We start from the raw sequence: 7,018 nt of genomic DNA on the forward strand, positions 1-7,018 counted from the left end.
ATAACTGAACTAATGAATACAAAAACTAATCTAGTCTTTTGATTATTCAGCTACACAAGTTATACAAATATATCAATGTTTCTTAACGAAGGATTATTTTGAATGTTTTTCGCTTGGTTCTATACCAAACTCGATCTAATTCATCGGTGTATACATTCTTAGAACACGAGCTATTGCAGCTCTTGGAGAATATTTTGTTTGAAGCACCTCAAGGTGCTCTGCAAACGATCCTTCACAAACTCTTTTAAAAGACAAATTACTACTTTTTCTCAAAAACAAGGAGAAACATTTTATCAATGTTGGGATAGATATAAAGAATTACTTAATACATGCCCACATCATGGTTTTGAAATATGGAGAAAGTTTCTCACTTTTATGAAGGTCTAATACCTAAAGATAGGTAAATGATAGAATTCATGTGTAATGGAACTTTTGAAGATAAAAACCCAAATGAAGCTATGGAGTATTTGGATTCATTAGCAGAAAATGCTCAAAATTGGGATAATATAGGTACAATAGAATCACCAACAACTAAAATCATTAATTCAACAAATGAGGGTGGTATCTATAATCTTAAAGATGATATATATATTCAAGCCAAACTTTCATCTTTAGCAAGAAAAATTGAGTCATTAGAAATGAAAAAGAATGGTCAATTAAAAAGCATTCAAGAAAATTTTTTGTCATATATGTGATACACATGATCATGCTACAAAAGATTGTCCAACGTTACCTTCATTTAAAGAATGTCTCCATGAACAAGCAAATTATGTTAACAATTTTTAAAAAACCAATGCTAGATTCTTTTTCACAATCATTTAATCATGGATGGAAAAATCAACTTAATTTTAGTTGGAGGAAAGATAATAACGCACAACCTTCACAACAATATTTTAAAAATAACCAAAATCATCAAGGTTATATTCCCTATGTTACACCTCCAAGAAAGAACTTTGAAAACGTAATTCATGCATTTATCCAAAAGCAAGAGTCTATCAATATTCAAAACAGTCAATCTATTAGTGATTTGAAAGAAACTCTTACAAAATTTGCATCTGCACTTAATATTCATGAAAAAGGAAAATTTCCATCTCAACCTCAACCTAATCCTAAAAATCAAAATCAAGAATTAAATAATAATAAAATTGATCAAATAAAATCTGTTATTTCTCTAAGAAGCGGTAAAATAGTTAATGATCCATACAGCAATGAAAACAAGGATCATTTAAAATCAAAGAGTAAGGATGATAATCTTGATACTTTTGAGAATGATGATACCTTAAATTCTAAGAATAATATGGTGAATGATAAATCATCTAAAATAGTACATGAGTCAAATAAACCTTCACCATTTCCTCATGCATTAACAAATCATTAAAAACAAAAAAGTGACTCTGATATCTATGAAATTTTTAAACAAGTAAAGATAAATATTACATTATTAGATGCTATTAAACAAGTACCTTCCTATGAAATTTTTTTAAAAGAATATGTACTGTGAAGAGAAAATTGCATGTGAAGAAGAAAGCATTCTTGGCTGAACAAATAAGTTATATTCTTCAAAACAATTCTAGTTTAAAATATAAAGATCCTGGTTGTCCAATAATTTTTTGTATTATTTGAGAAAATAAAATTAAAAAAGCTTTGTTAGATTTGGGAGCAAGTGTGAATTTACTTCCTTATTCAGTTTATGAAAAACTTAATTTAGGATAATTAAAACCCACTTCTGTTACTCTTTTACTGGTGGATAGGTCAATCAAAATACCTAGAGGTATTGTAGAAGATGTGTTGGTTCAAGTTGATAAATTTTTATATCCTGTAGATTTAATTCTTTTGGATACACAACCAATAGAAGTACATAATGAAATTCCAGTAATATTGGGACGACCATTTCTAGCAACTTCAAATGCTTTAATTAATTGTCGGAAAAGATTGATAAAATTGTCTTTTGGAAATATGACTCTAGAACTTAATGTGTTCAATTTATGTAAACAACCAAGTATTAATGAAAATGAATATGATAATGAAATTGAAACAATTGTGAAAGAAAATATACAAGAAGAAAACTTAAATCAACAATCTGAATTTTTTTAATAAAAAGCTTTGAGTCTGAAAATAATTTTGAAGAAGATGATAATACAAAACTTGAATTAAATGTTTTACCATTAGAATTGAAATATGTATTTCTTGGTGAAAATAAAACATTTCTTGTTGTAATTTCTTCCACTCTTTTACCAAATCAAGAAGAAGATTTAATTAAATTACTTAAAAAATATAAAAATGCAATTGGATGGACTTTGAAAGATATAAAAGGTATAATCCTTTAATTTGCACACATGGATTCACTTGGAAGAAAATGCTAAAACATATCAACAACCACAAAGAAGGTTAAATCCACATATGAAGGAAGTTGTTAAGAATGAAGTATTAAAACTATTAGACGCTGGAATTATTTATCCAATCTCAGATAGTAAATGGATAAGTCCAACACAAGTAGTACCTAAAAAGTCAGGAATCACTGTTATAAAAAATGAAAAGGGAGAGTTATTACAAGCTAGAATTCCATCTAGTTGGCGTATGTGTATTGATTATAGAAAATTAAATTATGCAACTAGAAAAGATCATTTCCCACTACCATTTTTAGATCAAATTTTAGAAAAAGTAGCAGGTAATTCTTATTACAGTTTTCTTGATGGGTATTAGGGGTATTATCAAATACCTATATCATTATAAGATCAAGAAAAAACTACTTTCACTTGCCTTCTTGGAACTTTTGCATTTAAAAAAATGTCATTTGGTTTATGTAATGCCCCGGCTACTTTTCAAATATATATGTTAAGTATTTTCAGTGATATGATTAAAGAAATTGTAGAAGTTTTTATGGATGATATAACTATTTTTGGAAACTCATTGAAAATTTTCTTAAAAACCTAGAAGAAGTATTAAAAAGATCTGAAGGAAAAAATGTTGTTTTAAATTGGGAAAAATGTCATTATATGGTTAAATCTGGGATTGTTTTAGGGCATGTGATATCTGAAAAAGGAATTTAAGTTGATAAAGCCAAAGTTGATGTTATTGCTAATTTAACATCACCAAAAATGGTCAAAGAATTTCAATCATTCTTGGGTCGTGCAAGGTTTTATAGAAGGTTTATAAAAAATTTCAGCATAATATCTAAACCAATTTCAAATCTTTTAACAAAAGATACATAATTTGAATGGACTCAGAAATGTGAAAATGCTTTTAAAAAAATAATTAATCTTTTAATTACATCATCTATTTTACAACCTCCAGATTGGTCTTTACCATTTGAATTAATGTGTGATGCAAGTGACTATGCTATAGGAGCTATATTAGGAAAAAGAAAAGAAGGAAAACCTTATGCAATCTATTTTGCTAGTAGAACCTTAAATAGTGTCCAAATAAATTATTCAACTACTGAAAAAGAATTACTTTCAGTAGTATTTGCATTAGATAAGTTTCGATCTAATTTAATTGGTTCTACTACTATTGTTTACACTGATCATTCTGTCATAAAATATTTATCAAATAAACAAGATGCTAAACCCATATTAATACGGTAGATTTTATTGTTACAAGAATTTGATATTATAATTAAAGATGTAAAAGGAAAAGAAAATGTTGTAGCCGAACATTTATCTAGAATAATGCCTGAATCATCTCATAATGAAAAACCAATAAATGAAAATATTCCAGATGATCAGTTGTTTTATGTTACTATTATGCCATGGTTTGCTAACATTGTAAATTTTTTTGTGACAAATAAAATGCCTTCTCATTGGAATTCACAGGATAAGAATAAATTCATGATAGAAGTTAAAAAATTTTATTGGGATGATCCTTACTTGTTTAAGTATTGTCCTGACCAAATTTTTCGATGATGCATACCCGACAATGAAGTAAGTGAAGTAATTAAATTTTGTCATTCTGAAGCATGTGGAGGTCATTTTTCATTCAATAAAACAGCTACAAAAATCTTACAATGTGGATTTTATCGGTCTTTATTCAAAGATACGCATTTATTTTGCAAATCTTGTGAAAACTGTCAGAAGATGGGATCAATTTCAAAACGAAACATGATGCCTTTAAATCCAATCATAATTATTTAAATATTTGATAGTTGGGAGATAAATTTTATGGGTCCATTTCTATTATCTTTTTGGATTTACTTACATTTTAGTCGCTGTTGATTATGTTTCATAATGGATTGAAGCACATGTAGAAGTAATGATCATAAAGTTGTTACAAAATTTTTAAAAGACAATATTTTTAGCCGATTTGGAATACATAGAGCAATAATTAGTGATGAGGGAAGTCATTTTATAAATAAATCATTTTCTTCTTTGTTAAGAAAATATGGCATTACACATAAAGATTAATGATGGGGGAAGTCATTTTATAAATAAATCATTTTCTTCTTTGTTATGAAAATATGGCCTTACACATAAAGTTTCTACCCCATATCATCCTCAAAGTAATGGTCAAGTTGAACTTGCAAATAGAGAAATAAAACAAATTTTAGAAAAAACAGTTAATCCAAATCGAAAAAATTGGTCTTGAAGATTAACTGATGCATTATGGGCATATAGAACTGCATTTAAAACATCATTAGGGATGTCACCATATAGGTTAATTGTTGGTAAGCATTGTCATTTACCGGTTGAATTTGAACATAAAGCTTATTGGGAAATTAAAGCATTTAATATTAATTTAGATGATGCATCTAAATTAAGAAAATTACAATTAAATGAACTTGAAGAATTAAGAAATGATGCATATGAAAATTCAAGATTTAAAAAGATAAAACTAAAGCCTTTCATGATAAAAATATTATGAGAAAGTCATTTGAAATTGGACAAAGAGTTTTACTTTATAATTCTCGTTTGCATTTATTTCCAGGAAAACTAAGATCGAGATGGTCAGGACCATTTATAGTTAAATTTGTTTATCCTCATGGTGCTGTTGATATTGAAAATCCTAAAAATAATGACGTGTTTAAAGTTAATGGGCAAAGACTTAAGCCTTTTATAGAAAATGAAATTCTTAATGATTAGTTTATGCCTTTATATGATCCACAATAGTTGTTTGATATTTTCATTTTGTTTTTGTAGATTCTAGTTCTTTTTCCGGTTACGTGGCGGATAACGGTACTCCGTGACTGTTTAAGTTGGTCTCTTCAGTTTCCCCAAAATAATTGCAATGTAAATAATAATAACAATAACAATAATATGGATGATTATATTGTGAATCTTCATAGATATTTTGCTTGTTTATCTGATAATGCGTTGAAAAATATTTTTAAAGCAAGATGTGAGCGACTAAGATTGATGATGTTTTATGGCATACCGAATGATGTCCGTTTGATATTTGAAGCAAAAGTCCGATTGGTTGGGGAAGCAAGTGAAATAATAATAAGACATATGCCAGAATTTGGTAAAAGCACATATGTCAAAAAGCGAAGAGCTAAACGTATAGGTGGATGTCATAAATGTGCAATGTGGACTTGTAGGGGAAATGCAAAAATGTTGGAATGACATCAATGAATAGAGAAGATAAAATTTTATTCATTAAGAATGGTCTGAGTAAAGAACCTTTGGATAATTTTCTAGAGGTTCTTGATACGCATTCTAGTGGGTACGTGCAAAATGAACTTCTTAAAATATGGTGGCAATTTCAACATGAGGAATATCAATATGGACGGTGGAATCAGCCTTATAAAGATCCTACTGTAGTAACGCATATCTGTTTAGATAAATAAATATATATATACACAATTTCGTCTTTGGAATCTGACATTAAAAGTTATTGTTTGCCAATTTATAAGAAAATTGGATGGGAAGCATATTCTCTACTCATAAAAGGCGTTGAAGCTGTTACTGATCGTAGAATCAGAGGAAGATGTGAGCCACAATCACAACTACGCTGTATATATGTATTTTAATTTTGTCATTTTTACTTTCTTTTAAATAATAATTTCCTGTTCAAATATTGACTTTTGGCATGTTACGCTTATAAATTCATATGCTGTGATCTAACAATTACAGAAAACATATTTCTCAACATGTAAGCATCCACGGTAAGTAAAATAAAAAATATTTGTGTATTTTGTGGATCTAGTGCAGGAAAAGATTTAATTTATGAAGAAGTTGCAGAAAAACTTGGCATAAAAATTGCTAAAAAAAGATTCATTTGGTATATGGTGGTGGTGAAGTTGGTCTTATGGGAAAAGTTGCAAAAGCTGCACATGCAGGTGGAAGTGAAGTCTTAGGCATTATTTTGATTACCTTAGTCAGTTTTACTGGACCAACAATATGAGAAGAAATGAAAGTGGACAACATGTATGAACGAATTACTCAAATGATTGAACAGGCAGATGCTTTCATTGCTTTGCCAGGAGGTTTCGGTACTTTGGAGGAAATATTTCATACTGTTTGTTGGACACAATTAAATATCCACAATAAGCCAATTGGTTTGTTAAATGTTACAATTATTATGATAAACTGTTATCGTTTCTTGATGATGTTGTGGAACAGGGATTTATTTCATTAGCTTCACGAAGGATGTTAGTTTCTGCTACAAGTGAAGGTGGACTTATTGATTTACTGCAAGGATTTAGTCATGAACCAGATCCATTCTTATCTCAACTTAATTGGCCAACATCCAAGAGTAAGAAAAGAAAATTCATGTGATGCTAAACTTGTGATTCAACGGTATGTTTTAATGTTTTTTTAAGGTATGAATAATCTCCTCTTCTACTTCTCTTAGTTTTTTTTTATTATATGAAAATAAAAATATATACATATATATAGTAATAATAATAATAATAATAATTTTTAGTTCAATGTCGAGTAAGGTATCAGTAAAATGCAACTGAGACGCATTAGTTAATAACTATTGGAAAATCACAATACGCTATATTTTAAAATTCATTATATTCAAATTACAGATTACAAGAAAAATTAGTTTTTCATATGTATCAATTTATATATATTTTTTT

At 28.4% G+C, this 7,018-nt stretch overlaps 1 non-coding gene across 1 annotated transcript; it reads right to left on the reverse strand.

Annotated features, from left to right (window-relative positions):
- Nucleotides 1–236: 236 nt before the first annotated feature.
- On the reverse strand, nt 237–347 carry LOC142532103 (small nucleolar RNA R71). Its single transcript, XR_012816495.1, has one exon. It is a non-coding gene; the product is annotated as a small nucleolar RNA R71 (small nucleolar RNA).
- Between the last annotated feature and the right edge of the window lie 6,671 nt (nt 348–7,018).

This window comes from Primulina tabacum, chromosome 17 (assembly GCF_025594145.1).
Source record: "Primulina tabacum isolate GXHZ01 chromosome 17, ASM2559414v2, whole genome shotgun sequence".
Classification (NCBI taxonomy): domain Eukaryota; kingdom Viridiplantae; phylum Streptophyta; class Magnoliopsida; order Lamiales; family Gesneriaceae; genus Primulina; species Primulina tabacum.